The following is a 6,025-nucleotide window of genomic DNA, read 5'->3' as shown; positions in this document are numbered from 1 at the left end:
CTAGGAATCCCGCTCTGCTCCTTTTAACCCTTGGCAAGCCGAGGGCGCCCAGACCGCCCCTCCCTCTCCCTGCCTGCTTCTGCGCTCTAGGGGCTGCCCTCCCTTCTCCATCTGGGCCGAGGACTCTGCATCAAGCCCCCCCCCCCATCTTATGCACACTGACTACAAGGGAGGTGGGTGTTCCCGGGTACCATTCTGCCGTGTGCATCTGGATCCCTACTTTGAAATGACTAAATAATTGAATGTTAAAGGGCCTTTCCTGGAATCGCCTTCCCTGGGACCCACCGGCAGGGATCCGGCTGCGAAGTTGGGGACCTGCAGGGTCTCCTTGGAAGTCTCTCCCCCCCCCCACCCGTTTCTCTTTTCCTGGGGGGCCAAGAGATGCTCCCCTGCCCTGCACCCCCAGGGGCCCCTTTGGGGAAACTGCAATGCGATGCCCACCAAAGGGAAGGCGAAGGTGAAGGACCCCTGGACCTTTGACCGCAGACAGCTCCCCCCCCTTTCTTCCCCCACAACAAACATAACCACAGTTTTGAAAATCATCCATACTCTGAGCATGTGCAGATTTCGCAGCTTTCTGCAAACCAGAGGCAGGGAAGAAGTGGCCAAAGAACCACCTTGCAGAAAAAGGGCCTTGTGGGCTGAGGTGCAGGATCCCTGGGGATCCAGTACAGGAAGAACTGCCCCCCCCCATCATAGAGGGGGGTGGCACCCCCGCCTGAATCGCAGAAATAGACTCCCGGAGGAGCAAGCAAGGGAGGCGGATGGGCAGAAAGGACAAAGAGATGAAGATGCAGTGATGGGGAAGGGAGGGTGCCCCAAAAAGGGCCCTTACTGGGCCCCGGATCTATGCAATCCAGCTGCAAAGTGGGAACCCAACACCTGCAGGGCTTGCCTGGCAGGATGAAGCCCCTCCCCCTGCAAGAGATTACCCTCCCCCCACGCACAATAACACTGGGATATTCAAAGGGTAAAGGACCCCCTGGACGTTTACGTCCAGTCAAAAGCGATTGTGGGGTTGGGGCGCTCGTCTCCACTGTCAGGCCGAGGGGGCTGGCGTTTGTCCACAGACAGCTTTTCCGGGTCACGTGGCCAGCAGGACTAACCCGCTTTTGGACTAAAACTCATAGGGGCCAAGGTCCCGTTGTCCCCCCCCAAAAAAAGTTGATTGACATTAAAATGGTGAGGGGTGTGTGGCATCATCTAATCCATTAGCCTGGGAGGAAGAGGGTGTGGGAGGGAAGCCCAGCCAAGCATTGCCAGGGGGCGGTTGGGGACGCTGGCAGAAAATTTCCTGGAGGGGCTCCAGAGCTGCCTTGGCGTCTTCCTCCTGCTCAGGAATCTGATTGAAGTAAAGCGGGGGGTGTCCTATTCCCACTTCACCCCTTTCCTCCAGGGAGGTTGTATTCATGGAATCCTAGGAAATGTCAGAGCCAGCCAGTCAAAATCACAGAGAGCATGAAGCTAACTCATTATTAGCAGAAACAAGGACTGCTCCAGGGAGCCAGGAATAGTCAGCACTCAACTCTTCTCAGTAGTTGCAGAGATGCAGGTGGAAGTATCTGCAGCCCAGCCCTTTGCGGTTCTGAAGCACAAGAGCCAACTCCTAGGGGCTGATCGGCTTTGCCAATAAAATATTTGTGGGGTCCTGGCACCCCCAAAGGTATCCGGCACTGCCATTCAAATAGTGTGTGTGCACGGCATCATATGATCAATTCTGCTGGACAGTGATTGCCTGGGCCCTCCTATTATTTTATTCAAGTTGGCACATCTGCTGAGAAGTAAGCCAGGTCAGAAGTAAGCCAGGTGGTACATGGGGAGTGATTTTCAGCCCCATGGAACCTTCAATGTGGGGTTCCGCAGGGCTCAAGCCTATCCCCCAGGTTGTTAAACATCTACATGAAACTGCTGGGTGGGGTTATCTGGAGGTTTGGAGTACGTTGTCAGCAGTACGCTGATGACACTCAGCTCTGTTTCTCCTTTACACCTGCAGGTGAGGCAGTGGAAGTGCTGGACCAGTGTCTTGCCTCTGTAATGGACTGGAGAGATCTCCAAGGATCTTTGTTTACGTTCACACAGAAAGATAATCCTATTTTTATTTCAAACTATCCCAATAATAATTGGGACAAAATATTTTAAAAGCTGGCAAAGAGACCTTGCCAATTTTATATGGCAAGGGAAGAAAGCCAGAATAAAATCAGAAATGATGGGGCCAAAAGAAACGGGGGGGATTTGCAGTCCCAGATTTAAGAAGATATTTTGAAGCAGCATGCTGGAATTGGATGAAAGAGTGGATGTTACTAAAAGATACTGAAGTTTTGGAACTAGAAGGCTGGGACAAAATACAGGGTTGGCATGGATATTTATTCTATGGGAAAATACAATTGCATAAAGGATTTACGAACCGCCTTGTGAGAAAGACCCTATTTGAGGTATGGGAGAGAACAAAAGAGAGAATTATGGAAAGAACTCCAAGGTGGACCTCTCCAATAGAGGCAACCTCGACATAAAAAAAAAAATTGCCTGGCCAACTTATAGAGATTTAGCAGAAGGAATGAATGAAAATACAGTGGTACATCAGGTTAAGTACTTAATTCGTTCCGGAGGTCTGTAGTTAACCTGAAACTGTTCTTAACCTGAAGCACCACTTTAGCTTATGGGGCCTCCTGCTGCTGCCGCACCGCCGGAGCACGATTTCTCTTCTCATCCCGAAGCAAAGTTCTTAACCTGAAACACTATTTCTGGGTGAGCAGAGTCTGTAACCTAAAGCGTATGTAACCTGAAGCGTATGTAACCTGAGGTACCACTGTATCAAATTAAAAGAATACAAAGAACTCAAAATACTGGGAATAAATTGGTTTTAACTGAACGCTTTCGATTTCCACTCAGTACACAGCATTCCAAGCTGCTTTCCTCACGTCCTGACTTACTTCCCTTGTAATCGCCTCCTCTCAGGCTCGAGGCATAGAAGGTTAACCCTTCACTACACCCAACAAAAAGTAGGGGATTTGGGAAATAAAATATCAAAATTAGAAAGAGAGGTTTTACAAAATAATCAAAAAACACTCTCTAAAATATATAGATTATTAGATAAAGTCCTCCCAGATCAAGAAGTCAAAGGAGAGAATATTCTAAAGTGGGAACGGGATTTAGGATATACAATTGATTCTGAAGATTGGAAAAAGTTTTGGGGGAAAAATATAAATTTTACAGCTTAGTATTCATTAAGAGAGAATTATATGAAGATGCACCACAGATGGTATATGGCACCAGACAGACTGGCAAAAACAAATAGATCAAATAGTAATAAATGCTGGAGATGTAATAGAATGAAAGGCACTCTATACCATATGTGGTGGACATGTCCAGAGATCAAAAAATTTTGGGAGATGATCCATGAAGAGATTAAAAAATTGATAAAGTATCATATATCAGGAGGGCAAAAGCATATTTACTAGGAATCTTGAGTAAGCATATCCCCAAAGACAAAATTAACATCTTTCTGTATGCAACAACAGCAGCGAAAATGTTGGTAGCCAGTCATTGGAAAGGAAATTATATCCCAACAAAAGGGGACTGGTTAAGTAAACCATGTGAGTACCTGGAGTTAGTAAAATTGACGGATTTAATAAGGCATAAATCCAAAACTATAATACAGAAACAATGGGAGTGCTTAAATGAATATTTATACAAGCAGGGCTCAAATACGAAAGTTTGGCTGCGCTTAGACTAACCTTGTGAAGAATACAGAGAACATAAAGATTTGACGGATTATGAAAGAACCTAAGGAAGGGAAATGATTGAAGAACAGATGTAAAGGCGAGCAAGATAACGAAGAGACGTGCGGTGAATGCAGTGGAAGTCTTTTAAAATATTTTAACTAGGATTTATATATTGTAATGCTTGAAGGAGTCAAAATTAAGGGGGTGAAGCAATTAGCAATTCAAGCTAAAGAGCTAGCCCAGGAAAATGAAAAAAAAGTAACTACACTATCTAAACAGGGGGCAGAATTGCCGGACCCCCAGAGAAGAGCTAATACGATTTTGGGAGGAATTCCGGAAGAAATACAGGCTAAAGAGTTGGTAGAAACTTTTAGAACCTGGCTATGCTCCACCTCCATCGTTCTGCCCGGACACTAAGGTCCAGCGCCAAAGGCCTTCTGGGGGTTCCCTCAGTATGAGAAGCCAAGTAACAGGGAACCAGGCAGAGGGCCTTCTCGGTAGTGGCACCCACCCTGTGGAATGCCCTCCCATCAGATGTCAAAGAGAAAAATAACTATCAAACTGTTAGAAGACATCTGAAGGCAGCCCTGTTTAGGGAAGCTTTTAATGTTTAATAGGTTCGAATCCCTGCGGCAGGGTGCGCTCCCGTTGCTCGGTCCCAGCACCTGCCAACCTAGCAGTTCGAAAGCACCCTTCGGGTACAAGCAGATAATAGGGACCGCTTACTAGCGGGAAGGTAAATGGCGTTTCCGTGTGCTGCGCTGGCTTGCCAGATGCAGCTTGTCACGCTGGCCACGTGACCCGGAAGTATCTGCGGACAGCGCTGGCCCCCGGCCTCTTAAGTGAGATGGGCGCACAACCCTAGAGTCAGACACAACTGGCCCGTACGGGCAGGGGTACCTTTACCTTTTTACTACTAGTAGTAGATTATTATTATTATTAGTAGTAGTAGTAGTAGTAGTACTCAAGGAGTTAGTCTGAAGGCAGAAGATGTGGAATGAGCCCATTGCTGCCGAGGGCCTAAGGGGAGAAAATCCCCCAGGAATGTAATAGTTACATTTTCTAGAGAGAAGCTGCAACAGCAGGTATACCAGACTTTGAAGGAAATTAAAGAGTTGAGTTTCCAAGGGAAAAGAGTGTGGGTGTCGAGATGTATGCCTGGCTACTTTAAGGCAAGAAAGCCCAATGAAACGTTATGCACAAAAACTGCATAATAATGACATAAGGTTTTACAGCTGAATTTTATAAAGAAATGGTAGAAATTTTGGCCCTGGAACAACAACAACTTTTTAACAGTATACTAGAAGGGAAAAAGGCCCCAGAAACATGGAGAAAGGCAGAAATAATGGTAATCTTAAAAAACCCTAAAGAAGTAGGTTCATATAGACCTAGAAGTCTATTAAACCAAGATTATAAAATCTTTGCCAAAATTATGGCATCCCCCAAATAATAAAAGAAGACCAATATCACGGACAAGTAAAAAAGTTTGGGCTACTGAAATTAGATGTCTTTAAAGTATTTGATACACTCTCACAGGAATTTTTATGGGAAATAATGACAAAATATGGAATAGGAGAGGTTTATCAGTTCGCGAAGGGACGCGGGTTAAACCACAGAGCCTAGGGCTTACTGATCGGAAGGTCGGTGGTTCGAATCCCCACAACGGGGTGAGCTCCTGTTGCTCGGTCCCACCTCCTGCCCATCTAGCAGTTCGAATGTACGTCAAAGTGCAAGTAGATAAATAGGTACCGCTCCGGCAGGAAGGTAAACGGTGTTTCCGTGTGCTGCTCTGGTTCGCCAGAAGCGGCTTAGTCATGCTGGCCACATGACCTGGAAGCTGTACGCCGGCTCCCTCGGCCAATAAAGCGAGATGAGCGCCGCAACCCCAGAGTCAGTCACGACTGGACCTCACTGACTGGATCAGTTCGCGATACAAGAACTATATAAGGAAAGAACAGCAGTGGGGAGAGTTAATGGAGAATACTCCCAACCTTTCCCAATACGCAGAGGCGTTCGGCAGCGGTGTCCTCTTTCGCCGTTCCTATTTATAATGGCTATAGAACAACTAGCGGAAAGGATAAGAAACTGTGGAAGGATAGAGGTCTATAAGCTTGGGAAAGAGAAGATGAAAATCAATTTGTTTGCAGATGATATTATTGGAATCATAACAAATTCTAAGGAAGAGATAAAAGAATAAAAGATAATATTCGAAGATTTTGAGGAATATTCTGGATTAGGGATAAATACAACAAAATCAGAAATAATGTGTTGTTGTTGTTTAGTCGTTCCCAGCTCTTCGTGAC

The sequence above is a fragment of the Podarcis pityusensis genome (assembly GCF_964106645.2).
Source record: "Podarcis pityusensis genome assembly, chromosome: 2".
Classification (NCBI taxonomy): Eukaryota; Metazoa; Chordata; class Lepidosauria; order Squamata; family Lacertidae; genus Podarcis; species Podarcis pityusensis.
Note: the sequence above shows the minus strand (reverse complement) of the source record.